At 48.3% G+C, this 10,159-nt stretch overlaps 1 long non-coding RNA gene across 1 annotated transcript; it reads left to right on the top strand.

Moving 5' to 3' along the window:
• The first annotated feature begins 5,741 nt into the window (after positions 1 to 5,741).
• LOC145722959 (uncharacterized) lies at positions 5,742 to 9,916 on the top strand. The gene is made up of 2 exons (XR_014147539.1): positions 5,742 to 5,832; positions 8,945 to 9,916. It is a non-coding gene; the product is annotated as an uncharacterized LOC145722959 (long non-coding RNA).
• The last annotated feature ends 243 nt before the right edge of the window (positions 9,917 to 10,159 follow it).

Here is a 10,159-nt window from a genome sequence, read left to right as displayed (position 1 = left end):
ACCCATGAGAGAAGATGGACTCTGAAAAACAAACTGATGGTTCTAGAGGTGAGGGGGGTGGGAGGACGGGTTGGCCTGGTGGTGGGTATTGAGGAGGGCACGTTCTGCATGGAGCACTGGGTGTTGTGCACGAACAATGAATCATGGAACACTTCATCTGGAACTAATGATGTAATATATGGGGATTAACATAAGAATAAAAAAAAAAAAAAAAAAGGAAGGAACTTCTGACACAGGGATGAAGCGTGAGATCATCGTGCTCAGTGACCTAAGCCAGTCACGAAGGACAGATGTTGGCTGAGTCCACTTACAGGAGGTCCCCAGAGAAGTGAAGTTCACGGAGACAGAGAGTAGAAGGGGGGCCGCCAGGGGCTAGGAGGTGGGGAGAATGAGGAGTTAGCGGTCAGTGGGTGCCCAGCTTCAATTTGGGAAGATGAAGAAGTTCTGGGGATGGATGGAGGGGATGGCCCCACAACCATATGACTGTACTTAATGCCACAGAACTTGACGCTCAGAAACAGTTAAGATGGCAAGTTTTAGGTTATGTGTATTTTACTACAATTAAAAATAAAGTTAAAAAAACCTTCTCTGATGTCACAAGTCCCTTTGGATACGACTGTGCCACCAGAGCTGAACCTTCCCGGGAGCTGCAGGTGGCTGGCAGCGCCGGCTCAGGGACCTCTGAATAATGCATGAGTCAAAGGGCGGTTGTCGGGGCGGGGGGCCCTCCAGGGCTCTGCTGGCCCTGCTGACCATGGAGTGCCCTTGGGAAGGGCTGGTTTGGGGGCAGGGGCGGGGTGGGGGAGCAGGTGCTGGGCTGGATGAGGTCCAGGCTGGTGGCAGCCCATCTTCAACGCAGGCTGCAGGGAGTCGGGGCCTGGTTGTGACAAGGGTCAGGCTCCTAGACGCGCCCCAAAGAAGTCATGGCAAGACGCTCTGGACATGGAGGGGTGCGGGGATGGATGGGCAACGTGAGTGAAGGCGGCGGGAGATACAGCTGTCCAATTATGGAAGGAATAAGTCATGGGAATAAAAAGCACTGCATAGGGAATATAGTAATGATGCTGTGACAGCCTTGTATGGAGACAGATGGTGGCTACATGGATGGTGAGCACAGTGTGACGTATAAACTTCTCAGATCACCTCGTTGTACCTGAAACTAAGGCAACACTGTGTGTCAACAATACTCAAAGAGAAAGGTGCTCTGACAGAGACATGGGTGTCCCCCAGCAGTATCCAGCCCTCCGAGAAAAGGGTTGAGGGGCCTCTGTTTCTCTTCGAAAGAAGATCCCCAGCCCATGGTTCCTCCTCAAAGTCTAAAGAGGCAAATAGAAAGGAGAAATAAGAAGATGCACCTCAGGGCACATACTGCATGGAGCACTGGGTGTTATACGCAATGAATCATGGAACGCTACGTCAAAAACTAATGATGTACTGTATGGTGATTAACATAACATAATAAAATAAAAGGAAGATTTTTTAAAAAATAAATAAAAATAAATAAATAATTTTAAAAAAAAAGAAGACACACCTCTTTCTTTAATACCTTGACACCAAGTTTCTCTTTTTATCTTCTTCTTCTTTTTTTTTTTTTTTTAGCTGACTTTAAAGGAAGGTCCTTTGGGCGCCTGGGTGGCTCAGTCAGTTAAGCGTCTGCCTTCAGCTCAGGTCACGATCCCAGGTTCCTGGGATCGAGCCCCACGTCGGGCTCCCTGCTCGGCAGAGAGTCTGCTCCTCCCTCTCCCCTTGTCCCTTCCCTGGCTTGTGCTCTCTCTCACTCACTCTTTTTCTCAAATAAATAAAATCTTTTAAAAAATAATAATAATAAAATAAATAATAAAGGAAGGTCCTTTCTGGCTGATTAGAGTATTTGGCCCATTTCTGTGCTTCAGTTAGCAATTTCAGCTTTATTTCTGGGTTTCTCCTTACCCGTAAAATGTGGCCCACTTCCACCTCAGACCCAAGGGCCCCCTGCACAAGGAGGCCCACCACGGGCGTCTGTAGGCAAAGGTAGCAGCGGGGGAGGGGGCGGAGGGCTGGGTTCCCGGGCTCCCTCTGATCCAGGTTCTACAGGCAGGCCCATGGCTCCCCTGGGTCCCAGTCTCCTCATCGGATGAGTTAGGCAAACAGTGCCCAGTCAGGGAATCTAACAGAGGAAATGTGATGTGGGGGCACTGGTTACAGAGATGCTGGAAGAACTGAAAACCCAACCCCAGACTGAAGTAGCAGAAGATTCCATGCACCGTAGGTCTGGAAAGGGACCGTTATCCGCACCTGAACTCTGCGCAGTCTTGCGGAGTGGGAAGCGTGGAAAGGGTTGGTCCAGCAAGGGTGCCCCCGCAGATCCTGGCCGGCCAAGAGTGAGACGGAGCGAAACACCCCAGCATTTCCCTTCCTCCAGCCCTCTGATTTATCCTCGTTCACTGAACCCCCTTGGGCTGAACCCAGCTGGAAGCCAGGCAGCAAGGGAGCCTGGGAGATGTAGTTTGCAAGACAGGCTGTTGCAATCCAAAGCAGGGCAGTGGAATCCAGGCAAAAGACCAACGAATCCAATCCAGCCACGGCTGTTGCAGTCATCCCAGACTCAGAGGGGATTTTTTTTCCCCACTTTTTTTGGTCTGTTCTGGCATTCCTGCTTTAGACGCCCCATATGCAAAGGAAGCGAGTTAAAGTTGGACAGAATGGAAACATTTTAATTAGGCTGTAAAGCTCACCTTCCAGGCCAGCCCATCACTCTGAACCCCCAAAGTGGATTTTGTGTCCTCTAGCTCCCCCCTTGCCAGACCGAGCACCGCTCCCCTCCCCCCAACTGACACCTCTGCCCCATGCTCTCTCTCAGCAAGGAGCAGACTGTGCTAAGCAGGCGTAAGATGTGGGCCAGACACAGACAGAGCTGGATTCAACCCAGCCAGGTGGAGGATGAGGTGGTGTAACTGGTTTCCACAGCACCTGGAGAAGCAGGAGCATTATTTCCCTCGCCAGGGCTGGGCTTCCAGGTACAGAGAGCAGAGGTCACTGTGGTCAAATGGGCTGAGCATAGGTTAGGAACTCAATTGCTCTTTGTTTAGATTCAGCTGAGGCGCCCAGCCTTGTGTGACCTTGAGCCAAACACAATTCTTAGGATACAACCTGCTCTACAAGACGAGGAAGACGTGACTAGGAAGGCCAGTTGGAGCACCGTGAAAGGTAACCATTGTGCACAGAAATGCCCAGCGTTCACACCGTGCCCTTCCTGAGTCGTGACCTCATATCCGAGCTCGCTAGTCCTTCAGATCATCCCGGTGAAGGAAGGGGAGGGTCTATCCACACTCCACAGAGAGGGACACCCAGACACTGAAAATATACAGCGACCAGCACAGCGAGTCAAGCCGGTATCAGATTCAAGGCCTCGTGAGCATCAGCCCCAACCTGCTTGAACTGAGCCATAGGGGACCATTTACCTCCTAAGCCCAAGGGCCCTGGGGTGGCTCAGGAACATCTGTAGGGGATACTCTTTGCCATTACACCTAGAAAGGAGAGTAGGAACAAATGAAAGGAAGGTGAGGGAGGTTAAAAAAAAAAGGAAGAGAGAGAAAGAAAAGATAAGGAAGGGAGCTATGATGGAAAAGGTAGATAGGAACACAGGGCTTAGGGAATCGTTCTGTGAGGGAACCTGGCTCTGCAAAGCTAGGTTTTACCAGCCCTGAAGGCTTTGATGCCTTCCAGCATCACTCCACAGGACAGGAAATTCACCAGGGTGGCTGGAATAAGAAGCCACTCCCCCTCACGCTAATCTGGGGTGGCTCCCATTCTCAGCTGGCCTTTTCCTCCCCGCAGGGCCCAGATGACGACACTCGAAGTCCCGTTCCCTTCTCTGTAAGGTGCTATCGTGTACGGTGGGAGAACAGATACTCATGTGAGTGTGCTGAAGCTCAAACATGTTTATCTTCACCTGGCCAGCAGAATGTTTTCATGCAGATGGAGAGTGGCGCCCCCGACCTTTCCCTAGGGTTGCCAGGGTCCTCTTCATCCCACCCACATACCTGGGCTCCTGTCAAAGACAAGCTCTTACAGAAGCTGGGCAGAAGGTGTCCTTCACCAGGCACGTCAGTCGTTGGAAAAGATGTGACTAGAGTCTGGCTCGTGCATGGGTCTTCCACTCACCTCCCTCTGACGGTTGCCCTCCCAGCCACACGAAAGCAGGGCCTTCTGCTAAAATGAGAGACGTCTCTTCTCATGTAGACATCCCAACGCACAGCACCAGATCCAGAAATACACACAAATTCCACTTTTGCTCATTTTCACCCCAAGGGTTTTTCCAGAAAGTAGAGCCTTCTAACAGAAAACTTCCCGGACCACGGGCAGCCTGCAGCAATGAATCCAGGCTATAATCACGATGGCATCCTGTAAACCAGCAAAACTCACTACTCAATAGGCCCACCCCGCCATTGGCCATCAAAAAATCGACTTGAGTTGCTCAATATTGCAGCTGTGGTGCTTTTTTGGGGGGGAGGGAGGGTGTAGGAAAAATGACATTTATTCTTTGGTTACTGTTGTCTGTCTCAGCCCCCAGAGGGGGAAAACAAACAAACCGTCCTTGGAGCAAACACCTCCCTTTCGCATCTCCCCACTGCTGAGCCGCACACAGACCGACAATGAGGCGGACAGCCCTCCATCAGGCTGTGCGCGGAACAGGCATTCCTGGCCCTCTGAGTCTTGCCATCAAGTTATTGATGGGAACAGGTGCCCCTAATTCAGCATAACCCCCCGAGCCTGACTTCACTTTCTCTGGAAACCTCTTGATTTAGACGCGAAAACTCCTGGCTCCTTGCGGGCTAGCCTGTAAACATCTCGGTCTGGATTTGCCGAGGTGGGTTGCTAAATTTAATTGCCAGTTTCCATCCCATGTGACGGTGTGTGACAAGCCAGCTCACCCTGTGAGTTAGCCAAGGGGTTTTAAATAAATGCTTTCTGACGGAAAGGAGGTTAAAGCTCCCTGTGATTCACCAGCGAGCCTGGAGAGTGAGCGGCTCTGGGTTTTACTGCGGAGCTGCAGGCGTGTTAATCTCCTAGCTCGCTCACCACTTCCCACTGGCCACGGGGAGAGACGTAAGGGGCTTGTGCAAAGAGCTCCAGCCAGATCAGGAGGCCCTCGCCAGCCCGGGCTGTCCCAGATCTCTGTGACCTTGGAACACAAATAGCTCTGTGGCCCAGCCTCAGCTTCTCCATCTGGAAAGAGGAACTGTTAACACAAAGTCAGGCGTGGCAGCGAATGTTTGGAACTTTCAGGAGGCATACCACTGAGACACAAACACGGTGCTCTGGCCAAAAGCATCCACACCCCCCTGGACAACAAGCCCTTCAAAGAAAGCGGCCTTAGTCTTGCTCATGGCCTTGAAAGAAAAAAATGAAATAAAATGCTGACGAGATCGGTATCCTCCCCGACTATTTCCTTAGGAAGCCCTCCCATCGTGGAACACACACTCAGTCTGCCTTCTCAACTTACTCCATGTGGTGGGAGCCACGGCAGCATGGCCTCCCCAGGGAGCCTGTGAGAAATGCAGAGTCTCGGGCCCCATTCCGTCCCTGCTGAGTCAGAATGCGCGGCCTAACCAGCTCCCCAGGAGACGCAGAAGAATTTTAAATTTTGAGAAACACTGGTCTCAAGGGGTGCTTGTCAAACTTTAGCACACATTCGAATTCCCTGGAAAGCTTGTCAAAACATTGCTGGGCCCCGCCTGCCGAGTTTCAGATTCAGTAGGTCTGGGATGAGGCTGGATAATTTGCCTGTCTACCAGGTTCCCTGGTGACGATAATGCTGCTTGTCTGGGAACCACGCTTTGAGAACCCGTGGTAGGTATTCCCCGGGGCGGCTGCTTTGGGATGTCTTACTTCCCGGGCCACTGAGGGTCCGTGATATCATAGTATCTCTTCTTTGTCTAGTGTATTCTGCTCTCGCCATGTCTTAATGTCTAGCTCTTTAATCATCTTTGATCTCTTGAATTCAGTCGGTGTTTCTCTCTGTCCCTTTTACTAAGACGGACAGAGAACCAGAGAGCCCGTATTGTGCCAGAATGGGAGGAGTTCATGAAAATCTTCCTTCTTCCTCCGCTGCCATGGCGGTTCTAACATTCCACTTATTTTTTCTTTTTTGATTGTTTATTTATTTGAGAGAGAGAGCAAGGTAGACAGCCCAAGCGGTGGGGGGGGGGGGGGGCGCAGCAGAGGGAGAGGGAGAAGCAGACTCCCCCTTGAGCAAAGAGCCAGATGCAGGGCTCGATCCTAGGACTCCAGGATCATGACCTGAGCCAAAGGCAGACGCTTAACCCACTGAGCCACCCAGGCATCCCCATTCTTGGTACTTTTTTAATGGGAAGTGAGGGAGAGAGAATAAAACCAAAACACCTTGACTTAATAACCTGAGCCAAAGGCAGATGCTTAACCGACTGAGCCACCCAGGCACCCCTGTACTTACAGCTCTAGAGAAATGAACAGAAAGGCAGAAAAAGGTCAGCTCAATATATAAGGAAAAAATTCCTAACAATTAGAGCCATCCAAAGTGAATGCATTTTGAGGAAATAAGCTGACTGCTGGTTTACACAGCCACTTACAGGACCTCTATGTGCGGAGGAGATTGAACCAGGTGATTACAAAGATTCGTTCACACCTAAGATGCTATTGGTGAGGAAAGCTGTTTCAGTGGACCATCTAATCAGATTTATTTTCATACCCAGTGATGAAGAAGGCAAGCTGGTAGATCCAGCTAGGACCCTCAGAAAGCTGCACTTGGTGTGACCATCATGGGTTTAAGTGCTCAGTCTTGTAGAAACTCAGATCGACCTCACCCCGAAGTGAGTTGGTGCTGGAGAACGGATTCATGCTAACCAAGTTCACCAAGACAAGAGCCTGATTTACTAACCTGGGAGCCAGAGCCTTAATTGTAAAGCACAAGACATACTTCTCCAATGACGACAATTTTCTAGTCCAACATACAGAGCACCCTACTCCTCTCCAGCTGCTAGGTACTAAAGAAACAGAATTAATCACATGTTTGTCAAGTTCACCAGACCAAGCAAAAGGGATTGCATGACCCTAGAGCTTGCTTCGTCTGGTAGAATGCATTAGGTAGTCGTATTAGGGGGTGATGAAAAATCTCTTCCCCAATGAAGAATAGACTTTTTTAGTGACCAGAATGGTCTTGTTCACTAAACACAATGTCTTTTCTCCTTTGACTGTGCTGGAAATACTCATCAATTCTTAGCATCATCCTCCCTTGCTAGATCCCAAGAGGCTCACCGCCTTACTCCTTGCACTTTATAACAGCTTTGTGCATTGTAACATGTGTACACGATATTTGTTGTTAGTCTCCTTTTCAATCAGCTGCTTTGTAAAGATATCTCAGGAAATACCCTCAATTTTATCAGTAATAAAATTGTGTGACGCATCGTAGATTTAGTTTCTCGGTCCCAAGGCTGTCCTTGTACAGGATCTCATAACTTCTAGAAGCTTCAATTACCCTCATTTGTAAAAGATTACAGTACCTATTTTTGATTAAAGATCAACAATCATGTATATAAAAATACCTTATAATATCTAAATGCCTAAAGGGTTATAAAGTAATAATAATAACAGTATATCATAACAGCATATAGGCCACGTTACATGATGGCTTTCCTGCATCGAGCTCCTCCTACCCATGGTGTGAGGGTCTTATCAACTTTTAGCTCCCCATTTCAATGAGCACTTTTTCTTTTTTAAATCTTGCCCTACATTCTAGTTTCCACCTTATTTGGGGGACCCATAGCTGCCTCTGTAATAGTAAGGACTGAGAGATTTCCTTGTCCTGCCCTGCAAAAGTGGATCGGACGAGAAACTGTGTGCAGAGGGCTGCTATCAACAGGAGGGTCACAGTGGGAAGAACCTGGGGCAAGGAGAAGTCTCGCAGGGGCTCATCCGGGGCCTTTCGCTGTGAGCAGGACGTTTTGTCGGTGAAGAAAGCAATGAGACATCGTTGGCAGACAAAGGGACGCACAGGCAGCCCAACCCGTGGGCAGCAGAGCTGGTGGCTAAGGAGCAAAGACTGTTAATTTAGCATCACAGACGGGAGGGTGGTTCCATTAGCCTTGCACATCCCAGATCAGGGCACTTCCCAGCTGCTCCAGGAAAAATGGTCTCCTCGCTGCCACAGCACTTGGCAGTTTCTACTTTGATCTGGGAGTCCTATCTGGAACAAGGAAACTCAGAAGTGTATCAAAAAAGAGAAGTGGGGGGAAAGAAAAAGGAGGAGAAGTGACCCCAATTCTTTTCAGATGAAAGGATTTTCACTCAAAGAAAGCTAAAGGGCCATGACTCTGAGCTTTCCCAAGTTAGTTCATTCATTTTCAATGCCGAAAACCAACACCAGTCCTACCAGGTAATCCACTTATTGAAGTTGGAACCCGAGGTGTGAAAAGTTCCATGTTGACAAAGTTTTGCATCAGCGCCGGCCGCTATACAACATGTAAAAACATGTCGTTTAATTTTAGCTTTAAAATAAATAAGTGCTTTCCCAAACCCACTCAGGAGTACAGATTGTCACTAGGTCCACAGGTGTGCTCTGAAATCAGATACCTCCAAGAGATTCCATCGTGCTGAAATGCGCAAGGGCTGGGACGAAGCTATCCATCATCTTTTTTATGTTCTTGTGAACTGTCTTAACAAGTGTGAGTGTCCCAGCTAAATCCTGTAGTCAAGTTCTGCTGTGCCTACATAACGCCAGTGTGTATATAAGGGGGAAGGGGAGAGGGAGGGTGAGCCTGTGCAGATGTGTGTATATTCTATATTAAAAAGTGTCCGAGAAAGAGTAATAAATAAGATAAAGAGGTGAGGCACCAAAGACCATAATTAAAGAAGCTTGGGAGCAGTCAGATGGTATTAGGTCATTCATTCAATCAACCCCATTTATTGTGCTTCTTCTATGTTCCAGGCACGGTGCTGGGTCCCAGGGGTAGCTGAAACCACAAAACCACTTTCAAGAAACTCCCAGCCTAATGAATACACGAACCATGGTGACACCAAGCAGAAGAGCCCTAAGGTTGAAGCTCTGTGAATGGTGGTTATCACCATTTGTCATCTTCCAAGGCTTCTGGAGCCACCTGAGGAGGACCTTGCTGAACAAATCTTTCTTTCAGGGATGAAGATTATTGAGTGTCCTGCAAAGAAATATGAAGTACATAGGCAAAAAGAATAGGGTATATGGAAGGACTTATGAAATGTAAGGAAAGGGAAAATACTTCATCTGGGGAAGGAATACACAAAGCCTTTTCTAATTCTTAGCCGTAAAATGTATAATACAAAATTAAACCCTGTCCCTGTGATTAAGAGTAACACCTAAGGCAGGAATGGGCCCCAATCTTTCCTTCTCCTACTGATGTTGAATATAACAATTTCCCTAGAGGGGAAATTGTGTTCCACCGTGGTCTCTTAGATAACTTCAACCACAACCTCATCACGATGTTTGAAGGTTCATGGAGCAACAGAAGGTGTCTGCAAGCCCAGCTACCAAACTTCCAGTTAAGAAGTCACCTCCTCCAGAAAACTATGCTGAATCAGATTCATTCTTCTGATGATTGCATGCCTACTGTGTGCCAAGCACCATGGTAGAGGGTGACCAGTGGCCAGGGCTACGTGAGTCAGCATCCAGACGCCCGCGGAGATGTCTGCGCTCTTTGATCCTGACCCCCAAGCAGCTAGATGCCCAAAGCTCTCACCACCCTCTTCTCTGATTGTTGAGTTGATTGTCTGAATCCCCTGTTAATCTGTGAAGTCCTTGGGCAAGGACCATGGCTTTTATCTTTGTATTCCCAAAGCCTGGCACGTTCTAACTGGGAATAGAAGTAGCTCACCTTACTCATATTTCTTTTTACTTATTAAAGCATTTTATTTTACATGCTTGAAACACACACATAAAGGGTGGCTCATTACACAAAAACTTTTAATGTATTTTTTTATTTTTCATTTCTTTTTGAATTAATACTTCTTTTTATGTATGAACATATTTACATATATATGTATGTATGTATGTATTTATTTTGAGAGGCAGAGAGAGTGTGTGTGCAGGGGAGGGAAGAGGGGCAGAAGGAGGAGTGAATCCCAAGCAGGCTCCAAGCCCAGCGCAGAGCCCAACAAAGGGCTCGATCTC

The sequence above is a fragment of the Leptonychotes weddellii genome, chromosome 8 (genome assembly GCF_054177405.1).
Source record: "Leptonychotes weddellii isolate Sample4059 chromosome 8, ASM5417740v2, whole genome shotgun sequence".
NCBI classification, from domain to species: domain Eukaryota; kingdom Metazoa; phylum Chordata; class Mammalia; order Carnivora; family Phocidae; genus Leptonychotes; species Leptonychotes weddellii.
Note: the sequence above shows the minus strand (reverse complement) of the source record. Positions and strands in the feature narration are given on the sequence as shown.